Below are 6288 nucleotides of genomic sequence, written 5' to 3'. Positions count from 1 at the left end.
CGGTGCCCTCCTGCTCACCCAGCCTCAGCTCCCAGCTCCGCTTCCAGCTGCCAGGAGGCTCCTGCTGAGGGTCCCAGGGCCCCGTTTGCCCCCAGCCCAGGTTTGCGCTGGTGTCCCCTGCCCAGCTCTGCAGGAGCTGCCAGACAAAGGGGACCGAGGGGGGTGACCTGAGCCATGGCAAGAGCTCCGGTGGGTCCTGGGGAGAGGCAGCAGGTACCTGTGCTCTCCAGCAAACACCATCTGCCTTCCAGGAGCTTTGGGAAAGCTGCCATTCCACCTTCTCAAAGGAAGGCTCAGGGAAGCGGGATCTGTCCCCGTGTCCCCAGGCGCTGGGGAAATCACTCTGCCCTGTCGTCTACATTCCTGCAGGGAAATGCTGCTCCAAGTGCAACCTCCCGGCCGTGCCAGCTTCCAGCCACAGCCGTGCTGGTCCCTCTCCTATTCCCACCCCACATGAGACGAAAGGGCAGGACCCAGGGAGCTGGCCCAGGACCCAGCGATGCCAGTGATGCCACCAGGCTGGGGCCAGGGCAGAGACACTCGTGCCTGTGCAGAAAGGCCACGTCCCAATGTGAACACGGGCAGTGACAACACTGCTTGTCCCTCACAGTCTGCTCTGTCCGGGAGCAGCCACGCACCCCTGTGCCCTGCACCCACCGGCACACAGGCAGGATGGGCCATGCAATTACCACAGCTTTAATTTGGCTTTATTTATTGTTATTTCATGGTCATTTTCTTTTAATGAACCATCACTTCCCTTTCTGCCCATAATAATTACACAATTATCTATCCTGGAAGTATTTTGTAATAGCATCTCTGGCCATAAATTTTATCCTCCCTTTTAAATGCCACCATAATTCAGCTTTAATGATAATTTCCATTCTCTTTCTACGCAGAAATGGTAGACTTTGGTGAAAGCGAGAAGGAAAGCAACTCATTACCGAACAAATGCGACTGTTTTGCCCTGTTTTTACGGTTAATGAGATTTTGCAAACAATTGGAGGAATAAGCAGAGGTCCTTGGCTTTGGCTGACCACGAACCCACATTCCCACCATGCTCTGGTCCCAGATCACAAGGAGTCACTCGCTCACCCTGTGCACCGACACAGAACCCTGACCCCCCAAAAGGGGATTTTATACCCTCCAACTTCAGTGCTCAGGGGTATTTGTGGGTTTGACTCGTTCTTCTAAAAGCCTCCTCACAAAACTTCATTAGCAGAGCTCTTCCCAGGAGGAAGGGCCAGACGACCCCTCTGCTCCCTCACACTTCTGCTCTCCAGCTTCTCACTTTCAGCCAATTTAAAAAGATTTAGCCAAGGCAGAGCCAGACAGAACTGAGAAATCGCTCATTACAGCCATGCAGTACGAGTTTGCTAACACACCAAAGCCCTTTTAATTTGCTCAAAAAGGTGCAACATGGAGATAAAGAACAATTCAGCTCTTCCCTGCCTTGCTGCAGCTGGCTGGGCACGGCAGCAGCACGACGCCGGACCCGCAGCCTCAGTGCCCTCAGACCCCCGCCCTGCCCCTGCCAGTGACACCAAGGAGCCCTGACGTGGGTGTGCAGGCACAAGGAAGGTGCTCCCACCAGGACACACATACACGGTCCATCTCCAGCTCACACCTTGTCCCCAGCCCTCCAGGCAGGTCACCTGGGGAAGGCAAAGCCTAGGGCACGAGGGAGATGCTCTCAAACCCAGGGCACGAGGGAGATGCTCCCGAACCCAGGGCACAAGGGTGATGCTCCCGAACCCAGGGCACGAGGGAGATGCTCCCAAACCCAGGGCATGAGGGAGATGCTCCCAAACCCAGGGCACGAGGGAGATGCTCCCGAACCCAGGGCACAAGGGTGATGCTCCCGAACCCAGGGCACGAGGGAGATGCTCCCAAACCCAGGGCACAAGGGAGATGCTCTCGTTGCTCAGACCCTGCTCCATGCCCCAGCCCTGCCAGACCCAGCCCGGGGCTGTAATGAGCTGAGCCACACCAGGGGTGCAGATCTGCCACTGCGCAGGGAGCACGGAGGGGGCTGTGAGCCTCAGAAGAGGAATGTTCAGAAAGCTTTTGTCTTCCCTCAAAAGCCTACAGCTTTCCTTTGAGCCAGGCAGAGCAAACGGACACAGACGAATCCCTCAGCACCAGACACGGCGATTCCCAGGATGTCAGCAAGAGACTTTGCCGTTGCCTCGTTGCAGAAGAGATGAGCAGCCCCATGCCGAGGGGGGACAGTGGTGCTGAGCTTTTATGTCACACACCTGGGAAGAGCCAGGAGAGAACTGGAGCCAGAGAGCAGGGAGAGCGATGGGCTCCTCCAGAGCTCCCTGCAGTTGCTTCTCCTTTTGCTGAGCCACTGGAAACTTCGAACCAGATAAGACTCAAAATGCAAATCAGATGGATGGTGTGTTTAACACCGAGACCAGGAAAGCCCCAGAGAGGCTGGGACAAGTTCCAGAGCTTCTGGCAGGCTTCTCCTTCCCATTTAACTGGTATTTCCCCACTGGAACCTTTTTTTTTTTAAAAAAAAATCTTATCTCATGGAACCATAAAGGCGTTGTAAGAGCACAAGGCTTTTGCATCCTGCATGCAAAAATAAATAAAAATGCTGTCTTACTCTGGCTGACCTTTAAGTGAAAGGCAGAACGTGCCTTTTTATGGCATAACCTGAAATGACACATTTTGTGTGTCTCAGGGAGGCGTGGGCACTGCTCCACATGTTCACTGTGAAATATCGCTCTGCTTGCTGCTGGGGAGGCGTAAAACCCAGAGAAGTTGAACCCATGTGACTGTCAGGCAATGCCCAAACCCTCTGCGTCAAAACCCTTCCTCCTGAGCACCAAAATGCTGCTCAGTGGGTCGGGGTGTCCTCTGAGGGCTGAGCAGCACAGCAGGGACCGGGGCAGGAGGCAGAGATCGGGTCCCAGTGGGGAGCGGAGCCACGGGCAACCCCGGGGCACCGGGAATGGGCACCCAGGCAGGGGATGGTGTGAGCGATCCACGCTCCGTGCCCTGCATCAACCCTACTACTAATATGCACTGAATAATTCAAGTCTTAAAATCACTACTGCCGAGATGCATGTATTATTTAAGAGGGTTTTGGAGAGAAGCTGCCTTGTTTTTATTGCTCATTAGCCCTGCATGTCAGTTGGGATTTTTTACTACTTTGTCACCTCCAGACTCCACACCACCCTCTGTCTCCCTTCGTTGTGTGTGCACATCCGTGAACTGCTTGTGCAAACCCCGTCACCTCACACTTGCAAGCAGAAAAACAAATGCTTGGACTGTGTGGAGAAAAGCCAAGAGTTCTGCTGTGGTGTGACAGATGAACCCATATGGGCAACCTGGGCTGGAGGATCCGGCTCCCAACACACAACCTGCCTTCCTCTGCAGTGCTTCCCACACACCCAGAGCAGCGTCTGCCTCATCGGGAGAAGGTGCCTCAGGAAAATATTCCATCTTGATGTAAAGGCTGCACACGACAGAGAAACCAATGCTTCCCCAGGCGAGAGGGAATCTTGTGGAAGCATCTCACAAATAAACACCACAGAGCTGCTGTCTTTGCTCCGAGCAGCGACGTGCTGACCAATAAATCTCTCTCACAAGATAATCAGAAATCAGTGCTCTCCACTTACTCTGAGAACCTCATTTCCTGAAAGCAAATCCCAGCTGACTAAACGCCTTTACTTCTGCTCCAGGTTGAGTGATGAATGTGACCAAAGGCAGAGATGGCACTTTGATTATCAGCATTAGAGGGGTTTATCTGAAGATGCTGGGGCCACCTTTGTGGGAGCTGTATCCAGACAAGAAGGCCTTGTTCATCAGGTAATGCTGAGCACGACCTCAGCTGCTTCTCTTCTCAACAGAAACTCCAGCCGTGGGTTGATGTAACCCCTCCAACAGCCGGCTCGACAGCAGCTCCAACACACACGCACAGGGGGATCTCAAAGCCCCTGCTGGGAACAACAAATTAACACCCCAGTGCCAAGGCTCTGCTTTCCAGCAAGACTCTCAGTTCTGCATCAGTTTGTACTTGTTCCATGTTTCGAGATGATCTTTACAACCAGAGGGCTGAAAATTTGTATTTGTAATGAAAGCCTGAGACGGAGAGTATCCATCACATAACAAGTGTGGTTTGTGACACTCATTGTGACTCTGATGGAAAGTTGTCCCGGCTGCTCACTGATCAAGAGTTACCTCAGTAATAACCTGGAAACATGGCTGTGTCTCAGGTTTTGCTACAGATGTGAAGAAATCTGCTTTTCAGCTCCCCAGACCAGCTAGGCTCACCAAGCAACAGTTTTTAAATGCCCCACATTAAATATTCACAACTCCTAACTCCAAGGAACAGCTTTACTGCTATGTGGCTCCTGTGGATTCTGCCCTACACCTTCAGCACACTCATCCTCACTGCCTGGACACTGAGGTCCCCTGGGCCATCAGCCTCTGGTCCCAGAGGGACACTTGCCCACTCCTGCAGCTGGTGCACGTCACAGCCCGAGACCTCCCATGCTCATCATCCCACCCAGGAACAAGGGACAGACCCTCACCAAACATCTCAGCCCCATGTAACCCCCACTCCAGGCAACCCACGGAGACCCCAAGGTGCCACCAGCGTTATGTGTCCCAGGGTGATTGCACAGAAGCGTGACACGCAGCGAGGACATCGCTTCCCCTACCTGAATGGCTTCTGTGATGGGTGGAGGCCAGTGTCAGTCTTCCCCACAGCGTGGTAAGGCAGAGAGTGAGCACGAAAACCCATTTGCTCAGGCTTTGTATGTCTCTCTCACTCATTCTACCAAAAACAAGGAGAGATGTGTGGGACAGAAAGAAATCACAGCAGCAGGCGCAGCCCCGACGAGTGACAGTTACCTCTTACTGGGGTTTGACGCCAACACCCGCGCATCTGCCACCCTCGGGAAGGCCAGGTCGCTGCCAGGGGCAGACATCAGCGCATCTGAAAGGAGAAAGAGAAACAGGGGTAGCGATGCCACCTGGAAGGACCCGGGGTGGGATCCACCAAGCCCGTTGGGAGTGGCTGGGGACGCCCCGGGGCTCAGCTGTCCCCACCATTGCGTCTCTCGTGCGCAGGAGCACACACCGGCCCGTCACACACACCCAACCGCCCCGGGACCTCAGCCCCTAACCCTGCTCACCCCCTCTAACAGCAGCGGGTCTCCAGAGGAGTTGCTCCTCGTTTTTACTGCTGAGCATGCAAAATCAGGCCCGTTATAGGATGGGATTAACGCAGATCACAAATACTAAACACAGAGCCAGGGTGTGTGGGAAGAGCCAGAGTAAATCAGCAGTGAGTCACTCCAGGGATCGCCTTTTCCATGTGCGTCACGGGCTCTCGTCACCCTCACGTCACCGGGGTCCCATGCAGAGATGCCCAAGGCCTGGCTCCCGTTGGGTGGGCACTGTGCAAACCGCTCACCTAGATGGACAGACAGACCGTGTCTGCTCACGGGGCCGGTGCCACACGGATGCCCAGGGACAGGGCAGCCGCTGCCTGGGTGGACACGCACAGCCCACTGCAGTGCCAGGACGTGCATCCCGGTGTCCCAGAGCAACACCCGCTGCTGGAGTGGCTTCTGCTCTCACACAGTTGCAAAGTTCATCAAACCACAGAGACACAAAACTGCATCCACTGCCTTCAAACACTCCTGATCCTCAGTAACTGCCCTTGACACCTGCGTGCACATCAGGGCCAGGTACCACCACCGCTGCCACCAGCACCCCCTCCCACGCTGCGCAGGACGTGCTGGGGACCAGCAGAGTTTTACATCAACTGGAGCCCTTAAGGAAAAATATAAATCCCCAAAGCCTCGGTGTTTTACCCTTGACTGCTTTAAGTACCTTCTCCGTACCATTCATCACCGCAGCCCCGCAGGTGGAACCGGCAGCAGCTCCAGTGGTAACAGCTTTGCCAGCGATGTCTCCGCTGGGCATCTGCCCGGTGAAGTGACAACCTCCTTCATCGCCTGCTGAGATCAACCGCGTCCAGGGCAAATAACCATGTTCCCCATAAAACTTCAGTGCTGGATCATAATTTATTAACGAGAGGCCACACAGACACGTGGCAATGACGCCAAGGCTGGGGAGCGCTGCCAGCACCCAGCCGTGGCTGCCCCTGTCCCCTGCGAGGCTCCTGCCTGTGGTCCCCTCCCCGGTGAGATGCCCTGCACCGGTCCCCACTGCCCGCACCCACCCCGCGGCACAGGCAGTGCAGGATGCCGGCCGGGCACTGGACAAACCCGGGCTGCTGGGAGAAGAAATCTTTCATTTTCAACC

General features: G+C 55.0%; 1 pseudogene; it reads right to left on the bottom strand.

Annotated features, from left to right (window-relative positions):
* The window catches only part of LOC104523839 (chemokine-like protein TAFA-2 pseudogene), a 6148-nt pseudogene extending 1345 nt beyond the window's left edge, over nt 1–4803 (bottom strand).
* Nucleotides 4804–6288: the final 1485 nt, after the last annotated feature.

This window comes from Antrostomus carolinensis, unplaced genomic scaffold (genome assembly GCF_000700745.2).
Source record: "Antrostomus carolinensis isolate BGI_N321 unplaced genomic scaffold, ASM70074v2 scaffold39994, whole genome shotgun sequence".
Taxonomy (NCBI): Eukaryota; Metazoa; Chordata; class Aves; order Caprimulgiformes; family Caprimulgidae; genus Antrostomus; species Antrostomus carolinensis.
The sequence above is the reverse complement of the archived record's forward strand: the minus strand, read 5'-3'. Positions and strand labels throughout refer to the sequence as shown.